General features: G+C 35.5%; 4 non-coding genes across 4 annotated transcripts; all 4 read right to left on the bottom strand.

Annotated features, from left to right (window-relative positions):
• Nucleotides 1-7,574: 7,574 nt before the first annotated feature.
• On the bottom strand, nucleotides 7,575-7,650 carry LOC124236509 (small nucleolar RNA SNORD115). Its single transcript, XR_006887747.1, has one exon. It is a non-coding gene; the product is annotated as a small nucleolar RNA SNORD115 (small nucleolar RNA).
• Nucleotides 7,651-15,681: 8,031 nt separating this feature from the next.
• Nucleotides 15,682-15,759, bottom strand: LOC124236510 (small nucleolar RNA SNORD115). Its single transcript, XR_006887748.1, has one exon. It is a non-coding gene; the product is annotated as a small nucleolar RNA SNORD115 (small nucleolar RNA).
• A 1,349-nt stretch (nucleotides 15,760-17,108) lies between these two features.
• On the bottom strand, nucleotides 17,109-17,189 carry LOC124236502 (small nucleolar RNA SNORD115). The gene has a single exon (XR_006887741.1). It is a non-coding gene; the product is annotated as a small nucleolar RNA SNORD115 (small nucleolar RNA).
• Nucleotides 17,190-20,087: 2,898 nt separating this feature from the next.
• LOC124236503 (small nucleolar RNA SNORD115) lies at nucleotides 20,088-20,168 on the bottom strand. Its single transcript, XR_006887742.1, has one exon. It is a non-coding gene; the product is annotated as a small nucleolar RNA SNORD115 (small nucleolar RNA).
• Between the last annotated feature and the right edge of the window lie 465 nt (nucleotides 20,169-20,633).

Consider the following 20,633-nt stretch of genomic DNA (forward strand, 5'->3'; position numbering starts at 1 on the left):
AACAAACACACATAATTGTGGAGAACAGATTGGTAGTTACCATAAGGAAAGGGAGTCGGGGGACGTTGAAAGGGGTTAAGTGTCCATGTGTACAAAGACGGATGGCAACTAGGCTTTTGGTGGTTAACATGATGCAGTGTGTACAGAAGCCAAAATACAATGTACATCTGAAATTTATATGTTATAAACCAACACGGCCTCAATAAAAAAATACAAATTATGAATACAAAAAAATTTTAAAAACAAACCCCCAAATACTCTAATAACTTAATAGTAATGTGTAAATCATTTTGAACTCTAATATAAAGTTTAAAAGAAAAAAATATTAAAAATAACTATAGTTACAATACTTTGTTAATGGATACATGATATAGAAAGATATAAATTGTGACATCAACAGCATAAAATGTGTATGGGGGCAAGTAAATGTGTAGACCTTTATAAAGAATTAAAGTTAAGTTGTTATAGTAAACTATTATAACTATAAAATGGTTTAGGAGAGCTTCATGATAATCACAAAGCAAAAAAAAAAAAAAAACTATAGTACAGGGGCTGGCCAAATGGTGTGGTCGTTAAGTTCATTGATTCCACTTCAGTGGCCCAGGGTTCATGGGTTTGGATCCTGGGTGCAGACATACACACCACTCATCAAGCCATGCTGTGGTAGCGTCCCACATACAAAAATTAGAGGAAGATTGGCAATAGATGTTAGTTCATGACCAATCTTCCTCACCAGAAAAAAACCCAAAAGACAAAAAAAACCCCTATAGTACATACACAAAAGATAAAGAAAAAAGGATCACAGCATACCACTACAAATAATCATCAATTCACAAAGGAAGACAGCAAGAGAGGAAGAAAGGAACGACAAAACAATCAGAAAACAATAAACCAAATGGCAGTAGTAAGTCCTGACCTATCAATAATTACTCAAAATTAAATGGTTTAAATTCTCCAATCAAAAAACATGCAATGGCTGAATTGTTTTTTTTTTTATTAAAAAAAGTAAGAGTTGACTATATTCTGCCTACAGGAGACCCACTTAAACTTTAAGGATACACACCAGCAAAAGTGAAGGGATTGAAAAGGGTATTCCATGCAAATGGAGACCAAAAGAAAGTAGGCATAGCGATACTGATATCAGACAAAATAGACTTTAAAAAACTATCAAGAGACATAAAGGTCATTCTATGATAAATGATAAAAGATCAATCATCAAAATGATATAACAATTGTAAATATATATGCACCCATACTAGAGGACCTAAATACATAAACCAATTATTAACAAATCTGAAGGCAGAAATAAACAGCAATGCAATAATGGTAGGGGACTTCAATATCCCACTTTCAAAAACGGATAAATCATTCAGACAGAAAATCATTATGGGAATAATGGACTTGAACTACAATTTAGGTCAAATGGACCTATCAGACATACAGAATATTCCATTCAACAGTAGCAGAATACACATTTTTCTCAAGTGCACACAGGACTCTTTCATGATAAATCATTTGCCTGATCACAAAACAAGACAATGAATCCAAGAAGATTGAAATCATATTAAGCATCTTTTCTGACTACAAGGGTAAGGAACTAGAAATCAGTAACAGTAAGAAACTGGAAAATTCACAAATATGTGGAAATTAAACAACACATTCCTGAACAACCAATGGGCAAAGAAAATTTAAAGGGAAATTTAAAAAATCTTAAAACAATTGAAAATGGAAACACAACATACCAAAACTTATGGGATGCAGCAAAAGCAGTTCTAAGAGGGAATTTTACAGTCATGTATATCTACATTAAGAAAAAAGAAAAATCTCAAATAAATAACCTAATCTTATGCCTCAAGGAAGTAGAAAAGAATAAACCAACCTCAAAGTTAGCAGCAGAAGAAAATAATAAAAAGTAGACCAGAAATAAATAAAATAGACACTAGATGTAGAATACAAAAGATCAACAAAACTAAGAGTTGGATTTTGAAAAATATAGACAAAACTGGCAAGCCTTTCTCTAGACTCTCTATGAAAAAGGAGAAGAGACTCAAATAAAATCATAAATGAAAGAGGAGACATTACAACTGACATGCATAAATACAAAGGATCATGAGACTGTTATGAACAATCATATGTCAACAAATTAGATAACCTAGAAGAAATGGATAAATTCCTAAAAATTTGCTACTTACCAAGACTGAATCATGAAAAAATAAAATATCTGAACAGACCAATAATGAATAAGAAGATCAAATCAGTAATCAAAAATCTCCCAATAAGTAAAAGCCCAGGATCAGATGGCTTCACTGATAAATTCTACCAAATATTTAAACAAAAATTTAAACCAATTCTTTCCAAACTCTTTCAAAAAAAATGAAGAGCAAGGAAGTCTTCCAAACTCATTTTATAAGGCCAGAATTAACAATTAACTTGATAAAGTCAGACAAGGACACGATGAGAGAAGAAAATTGCAGGTGAATATCCCTGATGGACATAGGTGTAAACATCTTCAACAAAATACTAGCAAACTGAATTCAACAGCACATTAAAAGGATCATATGCCATAACCAAGTGAGATTTATTCCTGCGATGCAAGGATAGGTCAACATATACATATCAATGAATGTGATACACCATGTTACCAGAGGGAAAGGTAATAGTCATATGATTATCTCAATAGATGCGGAAAAAGTGTTTAACAAAATTAAACATTCTTTAATGATAAAAACTCTCAGCAAATTAGGTATAGAAAGAATTTAACTCAAAATAATAAAGGCCATATATGACAAGGGCACAGCTAATAACACACTCAATGGTGAAAAGTTAAAAGCCTTCCCTGTAAGATCAGGAACAAGACAAGGATGCAAACTTTTGCCACTTCTATTTACCACAGTACTGGAAATCCTAGCCAGAGTAATTCAGCAAGAAAAATAAATGACATTCAAATCAGAAAAGGAGAAGTAAAATTATCTCTGTTTGCAGATGACATGATTTTATACATAGAAACCCCTAATGACTTCACCAAAAAAAGTTAGACCTAATAAACAAAATTCAGTAAAGTTTCAGGATACAAAAACCATATGTAAAAATCAGTCACATTTATATGCACCAACACTGAACTATCTGAAAGAGAAACTAAGAAAGCAATTCCATTTTCAATGTAATCAAGAACAATAAAATACTTAGGAATAAATTTAACCAAGGAATTGAAAGACCTAAACACTGGAAACTATTGTCCATAACAATTTGACAAGTCCTTGGATATATCTTCAAGGGTGCAACATTAGGAACAATAATAGTTGATCAGAGCATGTTCTATCCTTTATAAGGGAAGAAGTAAAACAATGTAAATATCAGGACCTCTAAAAGAGATATCATGTTGTGTATTTTATTCAAGATCACATATCATAGGCAAAGTGTATATCTGCATATCAAACTTGAGGCCATTATTACCTGGTTCATTTAGTTGTGAGTAGTACATTAATGGTCAAAATATATCACAACACTATAACCACCTTGAAATTAAATAACAGGAGTGAATTTGTCTATACACGTCTTTAGGGTGTAATATATATGTCACCATAGAATTATAAAACTGCTCAAGTTTCAATTAAAGCAAATTTAGATAAAAAGTGAAAAATTTCTCATAAGGATCTTGTGAAGTAGACCAGTCATTTATGAGAAAACTCGTTATGATATTCATGTTTCCTGATTGAATTAAGCTAATTATCTTAGGGCTCTGTTTTCACTAATCCAGTGAAAAATCAGCCAACAGCAATCACTCACATAAAATCATAGATTGGTGTACCTCCTATCAACAAGACATCCAGAAACACATAATAAGAAACAAAATTATTAAGGCATTAGCTCCAATAATGCCAGAGAATTAAAAACTAAAGAGCACCAAAATCAGGAAATTTAGAAAATGTCTGTCACTTAAGATCAGATATTCAGAATCTACTCCAGACAAGATTAGATTTTATCATTGACCAACGACAAGACTCTCCACAAATATGCATCTATTTGTTCCTGAAAACTCTTACCAGGAAGGAAACCTTTAATCCTGGTTAAAAAGTAGACTATAGTTCGGCAGATTGAGTGTAGGATGCCTGGGTGGTAAAAGTTGAGTCAGAGGCAGCTGGCCAAAAAAATTCCTCTTCCTCAGTAATCTTTACCTAAGGAGACAGGATGAGGACAAGAGAGAGATCTTTCACATTCACAATGAGCACTATTAATTAAATTGTAGATGATTGATGCAATAAACACAGTAAGTGTAAAGTATACAGGTTTCTTCTCATTGCAGAACCTGCCAAGTTGTTTCATAAGGAAATGAAAATTCCCATTGATAATCCCTTGGTTATACATACAAGAAGCCAAACGATTGGCTTCATCCATAGCATACCCGTTATATTGAAATAAGCATAATGAAGATACATGAATTTGAGACTGGGAATCAGATATAAAACTGCACATTCATTTATTTAATTTCATGTATCATGAGCAAATCTCAAACCTTGGCCACAATTGCTTCTGTCATTTGGTTGTGAGTAGGTCTTCACTGATATCATAACCTTGAAACAACATAATAGGAATGAATTTGTGCACTATTGTATTTAGACTTCAATGAATACTATACTATCAAGATGATGCCAATGGATCACAAAACATAATATTAAATAAAGGAAGTTCTGGTATAGAGTGAAGTTATTACTACGAGGATCCCATTAGGCAGGTTAGTCACTAATTGAGAAGAAAAGCACATAATGATATCCATGTGGCAGAATGAATAAGATCAATAATCTGTAGGGACAAGTTCACTGGTCCAATGGCATACTTGGAATTTCTCAGTCACCAGAGGGATGATGCATTTCATGACATTGGAAGACAAGTTTAAAGAAAAATAGCCAAGGTATCAGCTTCAAAGTAACAGGAGAATTAAGATTTGTAGAACATTAACATCAGCCTAAACCATTCTAGAAGTGCTTTTCTCTTAGATGAAACTAGATATAGATGAGCAAAATAGGTTTCCCACAAAGATGTGATTATCTCAAGCCCAAAATAAAATTCTATCAGAATAAATCTAAGGAAGGCACAACCTTAGTCCCACAATCATCATCTGTCTTGGTCCATAGCATCTAATATGCATGGCTTTTATTTTATTATGTCTTCTCAAGGAAATATGATGTCATATAATTGGCCCAAGTCACAGAAATACACATGCATATATCTCCTTGGAATTGAAAAGACTTATCAAGGAGGACAACTTTAAACCCTAGTATTAGAGTGGATTGAAGTTCAGGAATATTTAATGCAGGACACTTAGGTGCTGTCAGTTTCCGTAGTAGCAGCAGGCTAGAAGTGTGCTTATTTGGGAGTTCTTATCTAAGAAGACAGACAGGACAGTAGTTCAAAATTAGAATTAAATCTGTCATGTTGTATGACTCAGGCAGGCTATACCTTAATGGACAAACATAGTCAGTTCTCAAAAAATGACCCATTATGTAAGCTGTAGACCACTGATTCATCAAATACCACAAAGGCAAAGCATACAGGTTTTATATTTTGGAGAACATATCAGGCGATTCCATGCAGAAATAAGAGCTTTGTACTGATTATCTCTTGTTTACATATTCAGGAAGCAAGATCAGTAACAAATGTCATCCACCATTGTGTATACATTTGATTATAATGAACCATGTATAATGCAGGATATGGACATCAGATATCAGACAACTTGTAATTGTATTCAATTTCACAATTCAAAGCAACACATATACATGAATTTCAAACTATTGTCTATGATCCTATTGTTTTTATGTTATGCCTTGTCATCAATGACCCCATATATCACAAAGTCATAGCAACCTGAAAATAATATACGGATGAATACTCCTACTCCTGTATTTGGAAAAAAAGAATATCACAATGTAAAGATGATATCAATGGATCACAAAACTTTTCAACATTATATCAATCCAATTTTAGTGAAAAATAAGTTTTTATCATGAAAATCCCATCAAATAGGTCAGTCACTCACTCACTGAGCAGAAGAACCCATAATAGGATTAATGTTGATTGAATTGGTAAACCTAGTGAAGTTGAAGGCTTTATTAGTAATAACTGGCATCATTCATATCATACATTTCATTATTTTGATAATAACTGAACCACATAGTACTCAGTAGCTGAAAATCATGTATTAAATTCCTTATCAATTTATTCAATTTCAAGTTTCATGGGCAAGGCAAATTATTGAATCTTACATTCTCACTCTAATTTTTAGACTCATTAAATTATAACAAGTTCATCAATGATTAAACACATCTCTACACCATTACAGTCCATTAATGAGATTGTAGGGGAGAACGGCCTTCTCATATATTTAGAACCAAATAGATTGCACATTGTTCATGGCACCAATGAATCACAAAATTTCTCAGATTTCAATCAAATGAAAGTCAGGTTAAAAATATAGGTTTTCTGGGGCTGGCCCCATGGCCGAGTGGTTGGGTTTGCGCTCTCCACTGCAGGCAGCCCAGTGTTTCATCGGTTCAGATCCTGGGTGCGGACATGGCACTGCTCGTCAGGCCACACTGAGGCGGTGACCCACAGGCCACAACTAGAAGGACCCACAACTAAGTATATACAATTATGTACTAGGGGGCTTTGGGGAGAAAAAGGAAAAAAAAAATAGGCTTTCTTATAAGGATCACAGCAAGCAGGTTAGCCACTCATTGAGAAGAAAAATGCATAATATTTATGCTGCCTGAATGAGTAAACCTAATTGTCTCAGAGGTAAATCTTCAATATCCCAATCATTTGTTTGTCTTTCAGCAAAGGCAGTCAGTTACCTCTAAACAATGGATTGATGCATCTCTTGCCAGCAGAACTTATTGAAACAATCAAAATGAAAATTGGATACCACGCTGGTTATTGTTTTATCCAATTTCAACCTGGGAAAGCATATACTGAAACTTACATTCATACCACAATTATGATGGTCCTTCAGTTATAAAAAGTTAATCAGTGATAAAAGAATATCCCAGCACTGTTAAATTACTGTATTAATATTATAGAAGAAATTTTATCTATTTGTGTATTTAAACTCTGAATGTAGTGCATTAAACATTTTCTAAAAGTTTTCTAATGAGTACAGCATCAGATATGTTAGCCAATCATTGAGAAGAAAAATCCACAATGATATTCATGTTGCATGAATGAGTAAATCTCTTATAGAGGTGAGTCTTACTAGTCCAATTGTTTCTTTAGAATTTCTCAGTCAGCAAAGGCAGCTACTCATCTGTAATCAATAAAATTGTGCCAGTAGGATTTACTGAAAGATTCACTGAGGAAAAAATAACCAAAGTCTCAGCACCAAATATTCATGAAATCATAGATAACTTAAATAACACTTAAAGAATCAGAATTTTTTTGTAGTTCACTTAGCAATGCATAGATAGAGGTATGCAAAACAAGTTTCACAGAAAGATTTCATTGTCTGAAGCCCCAAATTAAATTTCCATGAAAGGGAACTAAGAAATCCAAAGTCTCATTTAATGATTGTCACCTAGGCTAGGCCTAAACATAATCCAACTGAGCTTGATTTTTGTGTCACCACTTCCCTTCAAGATAACATCTCACTCTTGACCCAAGCCATGGCACTCATATGCATACATACACTTAGACTTAATATGATTATCAGAGATGGTTTTCTTAAACACTGGTGCTATAGTGGACTCCATGCTGGCATATTCAGTGCAGGACACTTAGGTGATACAAATTACCCCATGGGCAACAGGGTTAAAAGTGTTCTTCCTCAGTAGTTTTTCTGTAGTAGGACAGGAGTAAGACTATAGACAAAGAATAGGATTACCTCTCTTATGTGTATATGGCTCCTGCTTGTACTTCCTAATTTCTACAAGATTGACATATATGATACTCAAAACATGACCCATTAGTGTTGTCAGTATCATGGTGGAGTGAGTTGTTCCCTAGTTTCTCTTCACTAAGTTACAACTAAATGGACATTCATTAACCAACAGAGGTTCCCTACAAATCACAATAGGATGTCTGAGAGAGCCACACAGCTATACATCTGAAGGTGGGGGTATAGGATCCCCTGGAAACAGTGAAAGGAGGTAGGAAGATTCCCCCTCTTCCTGGTGGCAGCTGTATAGGTTACAGGTCCTCACACAGCAGCCAGCATGCAACTGTAAGAGGAGGCAGGGGGCAGGCAGACATGAGCATGAACACTTTCACTTTTGGAGTTGTGGCTCTGCCTATGGGAGTGCCCACTGTCCTCTGGCAGCCCCACCCATGGGAAAGCTCCACACCAAGTGCTGCAGCTCAGCCCTCAAGAAAAAGCCCCCACTAAGTGCAGCAGCTCAGGCAAACTGCCTGAAAGTGCAGAGTGGGCCCCTGTATGAGAAAGAAAGTGCCCCTTCTCTCCATCTAGCACATCAGCTCAGCAGGTCCCCTGCCAACACAGTGATCCCACACTATAGTGCCTCGGTGTGTATGTGTGACCCGCCAAGTTATTGTGGCCAGAGGGAAAATGGAGAGGAGCCCTGCTGGCACAACTTCCAGCAGACTCAGTGTTCAGAAAATGCAGCTCCTTCCCACCTCACCAGAGGTGGCAGGTGGAATCTGTGTCCTGATACTACTACAAATGCCTTGGCTAAGGATCAGTTCCATCAAACACCATGAAAAACTACAGTAGCACTTCAGAGCAGAAGTAAAATGCTAAGTCTCCAGAAACCAGTCCTGATGTTACAGAAATTTAAAATCTCAATGACAGAGAATTCAAAATAGCTGTCTTGAAGAAATTCAATGATTTATAGGAAAACTCAGAAAGTCAGTTCAATGAGCTAAGGAATAAAATTAATGAAAGGAAGGAATACTTCACCAAAGAGATTGAAACTGTAAAAAGAACCCCAACAACAGAAATTCTGCAGATGAAGAACACAATGAATGAGATAAAACACAATCTGGAATCCTTAAAGAAGCAAAGCTGATGTTTTGAAGGAGACGTTTAGAAGAACTAGTGATTTATAGGACAGAAATACAGAAATGCTTCAGGTGGAGGAGGAGAGAGAGCTAAGACTTTTTAAAAAATGACGAAATTCTTCAAGAGATATCTGACTCAATTAGGAAATTCAACATAAGGATAATAGGTATTCCAGAGAGAAGTGAGGGACAAAGGAACAGACAGCTTGCTCAAAGAAATAATAGCTGAGAACTTCCAAAACCTGGGGAAAGAACTGGGCTTACAAGTAAGTGAAGCCAACAGAACTCCTAATTACATCAATCCTAAAAACTTTCTCCTAGGCATATAATAAAGCTAGCAAAAGTTGATGACAAAGAAAAAATATTAAAGGCAGCAAGGCAGAAGAGAATAATCTACAAAGGAACCCTTATCAGGATTTTAGCAGACTTCTCAACAGAAACTCTACAAGCTAGGAGAGAATGGAATGATATATTCAAAATAATGGAAGACAAAAGCTTTCAGACAAGAACCTCTATCCAATAAAACTATCCTCCAGATATGATGTAGAAATAAAAGTTTTCCCAGATAAACAAAAGCTGAGGGAGTTCACCACAACTAGAACTCCCTTATGAGTAATGATCAAGGATATCCTCAAATGTGAAACAAAAAGGCAAAAGTTTACAAAGCCTTGAGCAAGGAGATAAATATGCAGATAAAATAGGAAATTGAAGCTCTCTATCAGAACAAGACCGCAAACACGTATTTATAACATAAAAGATAAAGGGAAGGAAAGCATTAAAAAATCCCTATAAATACTTCAATTTAGTCACAAACTCACAACAAAAAATGAGAATTTCTGACAAAAATAACTCAGAAGGGAAAGAGGAAAGGGACGGAATCCACTTAGATTAATGGAGATGAGAAGCCATCAGAAAATGAACTATATCATCTACAGGATCTTTTATACAAAGCCCGTGGTAACCAGTAAACAAAAAATCAGAACAGAGATACAGGTCATAAATGAAGAGAAAACTGAGGAAACCATCACAGAAAACCACCAAACTGAAATGGCATTCAGAAATACAAGGGAAGAGAAACAATGGAAACATAGAACAACAGAAAAACAAGAGATAAAATGGCAGTATTAAGCCCTCATAGATCAATAATCACTCTAAATGTAAATGGATTGAATTCTTCAAATGAAAGACACAGAGTGGCTAGATGGATTAAAAAACAGCACCCAAAACTATGCTGCCTCCAGGAAACACACCTTAGCTCTAAAGGCAAACACAGGTTGAGAGTGAAAAGATGGAAAATGATACTCCAAGCAAAAGGCAAGCAAAAGAAAGCAGGTGCTGCCATACTTATATCAGACAAAGCATACTTCAAGATAAAAAAGGCAATTAGAGACAAAGAAGGGTAGTATATAATGATAAAATGGACATTCCATCTAGAGGACATAACACTTATGAATATATATGCACCTAACAGAGGAGCATGAAAGTATCTAAAGCAACTATTAACAGACTTAGAGTGAGAAATTAGCAGCTATACAATAATAATAAGGGACCTCTACACCCCCACTTACATCAATGGATAGATCATCTAGACAGAAAGTCAAGTGAACAGTAGACTTAAATGAAACACTAGACCAGAGGGACTTAATAGATATATATAGAACATTCCATCCAAAAACAGCAGAATACACAATCTTCTTAAGTGTACATGGAACATTATCAAAGATAGACCATATGTTGGGAATACCCGGAGACAAATGAAAATGAAAACACTACATACAAACTCTTAAAGGAATGCAGTGAAAGTAGTACTAAGAAGGAAATTTATAGCAATGCAGGCCTACCTCAAGAAACCAGAAAAATCTCAATAAGCCATCTTAAAATAAACCTGACAGAACTAGAAAGAAGGACAAACAGAGCTCAAAGTCAGCAGAATGAGGGAAATTATAAAAATTAGTCCAGAAATAAATGAAATAGAGACTAAACAACAATAGAAAGGATGAATGAAGCCAAGAGCTGGTTCCTCAAGAAGATAAATAAAATTGACAAACCCTTAGCCAGACTCACTAAGAAAAACAAAGAGAAGGGTCAAATAAATAAAATTAAAAATAAATGAAGAGAAATTACAATGGATATCACAGAAATCAAAAGATCATAAGAGAATATTATGAAAAACTATATGTCAACAAATTGGATAACCTAGAAGGAAAGGATAAATTCTCAGACTCATACAACCTGCCAAAAGTGAATCAAGAATAAATAGAGAATCTGAAGAGACCAATCACAAGTAAAGAGATTGAAACAGTAATTAAAAGCCTCCCAAAAAACAAAAGTCCAGGACCAGACAGCTTCTTGAGAATTCCACCAAACATTCAAAGAAGATTTAATACCTATCCTTCTCAAAGTATTACAAAATTTTAAGAAGATGAGATTCTTCCTAACTTATTCTATGAGGCCAATATCACCCTGATGGCAAAACCAGACAAGGACAACACAAAGTAGGAAAATTACCAGCCAATATTGCTGATGAACATAGATGCAAAGATCTTCAACAAAATATTGGCAAACCAAATATAGTAATATATTAAAAGGATAATTCACCACGATCAAGCGGGATTAATACCAGGGATGCAGGGATGGTTCAACATCTGCAAATCAATGAATGTGATATGCCACTTTAAGAAAATGAGGAATAAAATTCACATTATCATCTCATTACATGCAGAGAAAGCATTTAACAAGATCCAACATCCATTTATGATAAAAACTCTCAAGAAAATGGATATAGAAGGGAAGTATCTCAACATAATAAAGGCCATATTATTAACTCACATATTAACTTACAGCCAACACCATACTTAATGGTGAAAAACTGAAAGCCACCCTTCTGAGAACAGGAACAAGACAAGGGTACTCACTCTTGCCACTCATATTCAACATAGTACTGGAGGTTTTGGTCAGAGCAATTAGGCAAGAAAAAGAAATAAAAGATATCCAAATTGGAAAGGAAGAAGTGAAACTCTTGCTATTTGTGGATGACATCATTCTATATATAGAAAACCATAAAGAATCCACCAGAAAAGTATTAGAAATAATCAACAACTATAGGAAAGTTTGTATAGGGTACAAAATCAACTACAAAAATCAGTACATTTTTTTTTTCCCATATTGGCACCTAAGCTAACATCTGTTGCCAATCATTTTTCTTCTTCTTCTCCCCGAAGCCCCCCCAATATATAGTTGTATATTCTAGTTGTAGGTCCTTATGGTTGTGCTATTTGAGACACCACCTCAGCATGGCCTGATGAGTGGTGCCATGTCTGTGCCCAGGATCCAAACCAGCAAAACCCTGGGCCACCAAAGTGGAGCATGTAAACTTAACTACTCAGCCATGGGGCTGGCCCCAGTGCATTTCTGTGCACTAATAACAGACTAACAGAAAGAGAAGTCAATAGTATAATCCCATATACAACTGTAATAAAAAGAATAAAATATCTAGGAATAAATTTAACCAAGGAGGTGAAAGATTTATACACTGAAAACTATAAGACATTATTGAAAGTAATTGAATAGGACATAAAGAGATGGAAAGATATTCCATGCTCATGAATTGGAAGAATAAAAAAGGTCTAAAATGTCCACATTACCTACAAGTTCAACACAATCTTAATCAGAATCCTAATAACATTCTTCACGGAAATAGAACAAAGAATCCTAAAATTCATATGGGGCAACAAAAGACCCCAAATAGCCAACACAATGCTGAGAAAAATGAACAAGCCTGGAGGCATCAAAATCCCTGACTTCAAAATATACTAGAGAGCTACAGTAATCAAAACAGCATGGTGCTGGCACAGAAACAGACACAGAGATCAACGAAACAGAATCGAAACCCAATAAATAAAAGCACACATCTATGGGCAGATAATTTTCAACAAAGGAGCCAAGAACATACAATAGATAAAGGAAAATCTCTTCAATAAAAGGTGTTGGGAAAACTGGACAGCCACATGCAAAAGAATTAAAGTAGATTGTTATCTTACACCATACACAAAAATTAACTCAAAATGGATTAAAGACTTGAATGTAAGACCTGAAACCACAAAACTTCTAGAAGAAAATATAGGCAGTACACTCTTTCACATCGGTCTTATCAACATCTTTTCAAATACCGTGCCTACTCAGGCAAGGGAAACAAAATAAAAAAATAAACAAATGGGACTACATCAAACTAAAAAGCTTCTGCAAGGCAAAGGAAACCATGAACAAAATGAAAAGACAACTCACCAAATGGGAGAAAGTATTTGCAAATCACATATCTGACAGGGGGTTAATTTCCAAAATATATAAAGATCTCATACAACTCAACAACAAAAAACAAACAACCCGATCAAAAATTGGAAGAGGATATGAACAGATATTTTTCCAAAGAAGATATATTGATGGCCAACAGGCACATGAAAAGATGTTTAACATCACTAATTACTAGGGAAATGCAAATGAAAACTACAATGAGATGTCATCTTACGCCTGTCAGAATACCTATATTTACCAAGACAAAAAACAACAAATGTTGGAGAGGATGTGGAGAAAACGGAACCCTCATACACTGCTGGTAGGAATAGAAACTGGTGCAGTCACTATGGAAAACAGTATGGAGATTTATCGAAAAATTAAAAATATAAATACCATATGATTCAACTATCCCACTACTGGACATTTATCAAAAGAACTTGAAATCAACAATTCAAAGAGATTTATGCACCCCTATATTCATTGAAGCATTATTCACAATAGCCAAGACATGGAAGCAACCCAAGTGCTCACTGACTGATGAATGGATAAACAAGATGTAGTATATAAATATATAATGGAATACTACTCAGGCATAAAAAAGACAAAATTATCCCATTTGCAACAACATGGATGAACCTTGAGGATATTATGTTAAGCGAACTAAGCCAGAGAAAGAGAAACACCACATGATTTCACTCATATGTGGAAGGTAAACAAACATACGAACAGAGAACAGATAAGTCATTTCCAGAGGGCAAGGGAGTAGGGAGGTGAGCAAAAAGGGTAAAGAGGCACATATATACGGTGATAGATAAAACTTATACTGCTGGTAGTGAGCACGATGCAGTCTGTACAGAAACTGCTAAATAATATTGTACACCTGAAATTATACAATGATATAAATTATTATAGCCTCAATAAAATAATTGAAGAAAAATATGACCCATTACTTAGGCTGTGGGCCATTGATCCACCACATACAGTAAGGACCAAGGATGTGAGTTCATGTATTTTGATAACCTGGCAAGAAATTATTTCTATGCATAAATAAAGTTTCTCATCATCATCCCTTGGCTAAATATGCAAGGACCCATCTCAGTAACAACTGGCATCATACATAGCACATATATTCCTTTATAAGACAGTAGTCCCCCCTTTGTCTGAGGGGCATATGTCCCAAGACCCTCAGTGGCTGCCTGAAACCTTGGATAGTACCGAGCTCTATATATATTAAGTTCTTTTTACTTAAAGGAAGCACTTTATGGCTTCTCTTTGGCATATCAAAATTTCCAGCACCACTAATTTTGTGCTTTGGGGCCATTATTAAGTAAAATAAGGTCTACTTGAACAGAAGCACTGTGATGCCATGACAGTGGATCTGGTAACTGAGATGGCTACTAAGTGACTAACGGGCAGGTAGCATATACAGTGTGGACATTCTGGACAAATAGATGATTCACGTCAAGGTGGGACCAAGAAGGATAGCTCAAAATTTCGTCATGCTGCTCAGAATGACGTGCAATTTAAAACTTATAAATTGTTTATTTCTGAAATTTTCCATTTAATATTTTTGAACTGTGTTGTCCATGGATAACTGAAACCACGGAAAGCAAAACCATGGATAAGAGGGGACTACCATAAACTTAATAAAGCCACAGGAAAATCTGGATCTGGAAATAGGATTTCAGACCACCTGTAGTTGTATTAAATTTTACAAATCAAGGGCAACTTAGAATAGGCCATCACTCATTTTGTATGAAGAAGTGGATATAATCATTTTAAAGGCCAGAGTTCAACAGTCAAATGGCCTATTTGGAATTTGTGTGTGTGTGTGAGGAAGACTGGCCTTGAGCTAACATATGTAGCCAATCTTCCTCTTTTTTCTTGAGGAAGATTGTCACCGAGCTAACATCTGTACCAATCTTCCTCTATTTTATGTGGGATGCTGCCACAGTATGGCTCAATGAGTGCTGCTAGGTCTGTGCCCGGGATCTGAAACTGTGAGCCCCAGGTGCCAAAGCAGAGAGTGTGAACATAACCACTACACCACTGGGACAGCCCCAGCCTATTTGGAACTTTTTAATCACCAATGGCAGAACTCATATCTTTTCCATGGAATGGCACATCTCTTGCTAATTGGACATTCCGAAGCATACAATGAGGAAAACTAAGCAAATGTGTCTATTCTAACAATATATGAATACTAAGAATAAAGACACTAAAATCAGGATAAAAGAATAAAAAAATTCTCTTAGAAGCAGATAAATAGAGGTGGATGAAACAAGATTCCCAAAAGGATTTCTTTCTACCAACCCCAAAACAGAACACTCTAGAAAAATCTAATGATGGCCTACACCTTGTTTCACAGTTTGGACCACTTTTGGGCCTTAGCATAATCCTATTGAGCATGATTTTTATGACATCACATCTCCTCAAGACACTCTCCTCACATACTTGCACTTTAACTTATAAACATTTACCAAAATGGTATCCTCAAGCCATGGTTCAAAAGTGGCAGGAGACCAGTTAGACTCACTATCGTATACTTGGATGGTAGTACAAAGAGTGCTTTTACTCAATAGTTATCTAGGAAGATAGGGATAGGATAGTAGTTCAAAATCAGAAATAAATCCTTCACATGTGTATGGCTTATACATGCTATTTATTAGTGGAGAGACACTGTCTTATACATGCTATTTATTAGTGGAGAGACACTGTCCATACCATCACAAAGACACACTACTAAGGCTCTACACCATTGATGCATTAACATCATAAGGACAAAGCATACAAGATTCTTGACATTGGATAACATATAATATTATTCATCATACCATAGAGATGGTAAACATGACTGAAAATATTCCAACATTATTTCAATGAAATTTCAGTAAAAAGTGAACATTTTCCAAGAGTAGGCCATCTAGTAGGTCACTCACTCATGGGAAGAAGAAACCATATTGGGGCCCATGATGACTGAATTGGTGAATCTAGTCATCTCAAAGTCCATAAAAGTAAAAGCTGTCATTATTCACAGCATATACTCTCATTATTCTGAAAATAATGGGGTTACACGCTACTCAGGAGACAAAAATTTGGGTATAAATTTTGCCATCAAATTATTCAATTTTAAGTTTCATAGGCAAAGCACATTATCGAACTCTCATATTCTCCTCTATTAGAATGGTACTAGTGTTATGGGAAGCTTATCGCTGACCTAAAACAGTACAACACCATAAGAGTCCCATAATAATACTACAGCAATTTTTGTCCAGTCATGTGTTTACACCCAAATGAATATTGTTTGTTGGACTAGGTAACAGTGAATCAAAAAACTGCATAACATTCAATCATAAGAAGTTCAGAGAAAAAAGTACGTATTTTGCCATGAGGATTACAACAAGAAGAAAATTCTGTGTTGATATTCAGGTTGACTGAATGAGGAAAACTAATTGTCTTAGGTGTGAGTCTTCAATAGTTCAATGCTCTATATGGAATATGTGTGTCAACAAAATAAGCTATTGATATTTTATAATGGAATGTTTCATCTCTTGAGAGCAAGTCTTACTGAAACACAAAATGAGAGAAAAAGGGCCAAGGAATGAAACCTGAATATGATATACTAGTAGAAATTATAGATCACCAAAACAAAGCTTAACAAATGAGAATTTTTTGTTTATTTATAGGTGCATAGAAAAGTTGAAAAAACAAGTTACCCATGAGGTTTCATATCTCAAGTTCAAAATAAAATTCTCTTAGAAAGGAAATAAGGAGTGACTATTATCTATCCCAGGATTGTCATCTAAGCTGAGCCTCAGTGTAATTCTATTGAGAATGATTTTTAAGTCATCATTTCTCTTCAAGATAATATAAGGCCTCATCCCTGACTGACGCCATGGCACTCCCCATGTTTACATACATCTGGACCTGATCAACTTACCAATGAAGGCTTCCTGGAACTCTGGTGCTAAGGTGAATTGGAGTTAGGGCATATTTATTACAGGATACCTGGGTTGTATCAATCTCTCCAGTCACAGCAAGCCCAAGAATGTTCTTCCATATCATCATCTAAGAGGACAGAGATAGAACAGGTGTGAAAATAACTATGTCTCTCCAGTGTGTATGGGTCATGCATGCTTTTCATTAATTGAGGAAAATTGTCGATACTCAAAAAAAGACCCATTACATAGATTTTAGTCCATTGATTCACAAAACTTAATAAGGACAAAACTTACAGGTCACTTGACTTTGGAGAAGCAATCCAGTGATTTCATGCAGAAACAAGAGCATCCCATTGATCTTCCCTTGTTTATATATTCAAGAAAGTCATATCAATAACAATTGGTGTGGTGTGTTGTATATGAATGCTCATAATGCACTGGCATTCTTGAAGCCACATCAATCTAAGGATGTAGAAATCAGATCAGATCAGGCCACATGGAATTTGTATACATTGTATTGGTTTGAGAAATGCATGTACAGGTATTTCCAACTTGTGGTCAAATGTCTAGTCTTTATGTTATGAGTCCTCATAAATGTCTCAAAAACATTACAAATGCAGAGCAACATGAAAATATTATAATAAGGGTGAATATGTCTACTCCTATATTTAGACCAAAATAATATCACAACATAGAGAGTAACCATGACTAAGAAAATGTCACAACATGATTTCAGCAAAATTTCAGTAAAAAGATGTTTTTCTCATGGGGATGCCATAAAATAGGTCAGTCACTCAAGGAGAAGTAGAATGCATAATGGGACATGTGTTGCCTCATATGGTACACCTATTCATCTCAAAAGCCCTATCAGGAACAATTGGCAGTATTCATAGTATACATTTTCATTATATTGAAAATAATGTAGCCACATGAAATTTGGGATTTATAATTCAGATAGCAGTTTGCTTATCAATTTATTCAAGTCAATGAGCAAAGCAGATTACTGAATGTCACATTTTTTTAAACATATTAATGCAATATATTTTTTTGAAGCAAAAATAATGCAAAAAAATCTATGATGAAGAAAATGTCAAAACTTTAAATAAAGGGGGCTGGCCCCGTGGCCGAGTGGTTAAGTTCGTGTGCTCCGCTGCAGGCGGCCCAGTGTTTCGTTGGTTCGAATCCTGGGCAGGGACATGGCACTGCTCATCAAACCACGCTGAGGCAGCATCCCACATGCCACAACTAGAAGGACCCACAACAGAGAATATACAACTATGTACTGGGGGGCTTTGGGGAGAAAAAGGAAACAAATAAAATCCTTAAAAAAAAAACTTTAAATAAAGGCAGGATCAGTAAGTTACAGTTTTTCATCATCTATTTCTCTTCAAACCAGCCTTGTTGAGCTCTGATTCATAGACCATACAATTAACCCATTTAAAGTGTAGAATCAAGGATGTTTAGTATACTCACTGAGTTGTGTAACCAAGACCACAATCAATTTTAGAACATTTCATCACCCCCAAAAAGAAGCCCTGTACCCATTAACAGTCGCTTCCTGATTCCCCCCAATCTCCCCAGCCCTAGATAGCCACTCATTTACTTTCTGTCTCTGTGGATTTGCTTATTCTGGGCTTTTCTTCTAAATGGAATCACACAATATGTAGTCTTTTGTGACAAGCTTCTTTCACTTTGCTTAATGTTTTCAAGTTTCATCCATGTTGTGGCGTGTGTTGGTACTTCATTCTTTTTTATTGCTGAATCATATTCCATTGTGTGATTATAGCACATTTTATTTATCCAATCATCAGTTGATGAACATTTGGGTTGTTTCTACTTCTTGGCTGTTAGGAACGATGCAGCTATGAATACAAGTTTTTGTGTGGATACATGTTCTCATCTCTCTTGGGTATATAGCTGGGAGTAGAATTGCCAGATCATATGGTAACTATGTAAACCTCTTGAACTGCTAGACTGCTTTCCAAAGTGGCCACACCAATTTATATTTCCACCAGCAATGCATGAGTGTTCCAATTTCTCCACTTCTCTACCAGTATTCATCATCATTTTTATTACAACCATCCTGGTGGGTGTGAAGTGGGATCTCATTGTGGTTTTGATTTGTATTTCCCTGATGGCTAATGATGTTGAATATCTTTGAATGTACTTATTGGCCACTGAATGTCACATTTCTGTCTCCACTGGCATGATCCTTTAGTCATGAAAAGTTCACCAGTGAGTCAAAAACTGCCAGTACCATTACAACTGCTTAATAATATTATAGAAAGATCAGACCAGTTGTGCAAAAATATTCAAATGAATATTACACATTGGACTGGATACTATGAAGCAAAAAGTGAAAAAAAATTTCCTCAACTTTCAATCATATCAAATTCAGATAGAAAGCAAATATTTTTTCATGGCATTGCATCAAGTAGATTGGTCCCTCATTGAGAAGAAAACCCATATTGATATTCTGAGTAAACCTAATAGGCATAAGGGTGAATCATCGCTAGTCCAATGTCTGTTTTGAATGTATCTGTAACCAAGGCATCCACTCCACTTTTATTAAAGGAATGGTACATCTCTTGAAACATGTCTTACTGAAACACACAGTGAGAGAAAAAGATTCAAGGAATGAATTGCAAATATTCCATGCTATCAGAAATAATAAATAACTAAAACAATGCTTAAAGTATCATAATTTGTTGTTCACCTAGAAGCATACAGATAGGGTTGGGCCAAGCAAGTTTCCTACAATGGTGTCATTGTCTCAAGCCACAAAATTATTCACCTAGAAGGAAATAAGGATTCCAAACTTCTAGTTCTAGGTTTGTCACCTATTATGGGCCTCCACATAATCCTATTGAGCACAATTTTTATGTCATCATCTCTGTTCAAGGCAATATAAATTCTCATGATTGATCTAATCCATGGCATTCCCCATTCATACAGACTCTTGGAGTTGAATATGCTTACCAGAGGTGGATTAATGGGACCACTGTTCTAAGGTGAATTATGGTTCTTGCACATTCAATACTGGACACCTGGTTGGTATAAATTGCCCCAAGTGCAGCAGACCAGATGGTGTTCTTCTTCTGTTATTATCTATGTGGACAGGAGTAGGACAGGTGTCAAAAAGAAAAACTACACTTTTCATGGTTATTTTGCTCAAGCATGATTTTCCTTACTAGTCAGGACTCCAAAAGTGACTTAATTTATTATATAGGCTGTAGACCATTGATTCACCAACACAAGGAGGCCAAAATATACAGGTTTCTTGACTTTGGAGAACCAGTCAGGTGGCGTCATGCAGAAATGAGATTATCACATTGATTATCCCTTGTCTATATAATAAGCAAACCATATCCATAACAATCACCATAATCCCTT

This window comes from Equus quagga, chromosome 2, assembly GCF_021613505.1.
Source record: "Equus quagga isolate Etosha38 chromosome 2, UCLA_HA_Equagga_1.0, whole genome shotgun sequence".
NCBI classification, from domain to species: domain Eukaryota; kingdom Metazoa; phylum Chordata; class Mammalia; order Perissodactyla; family Equidae; genus Equus; species Equus quagga.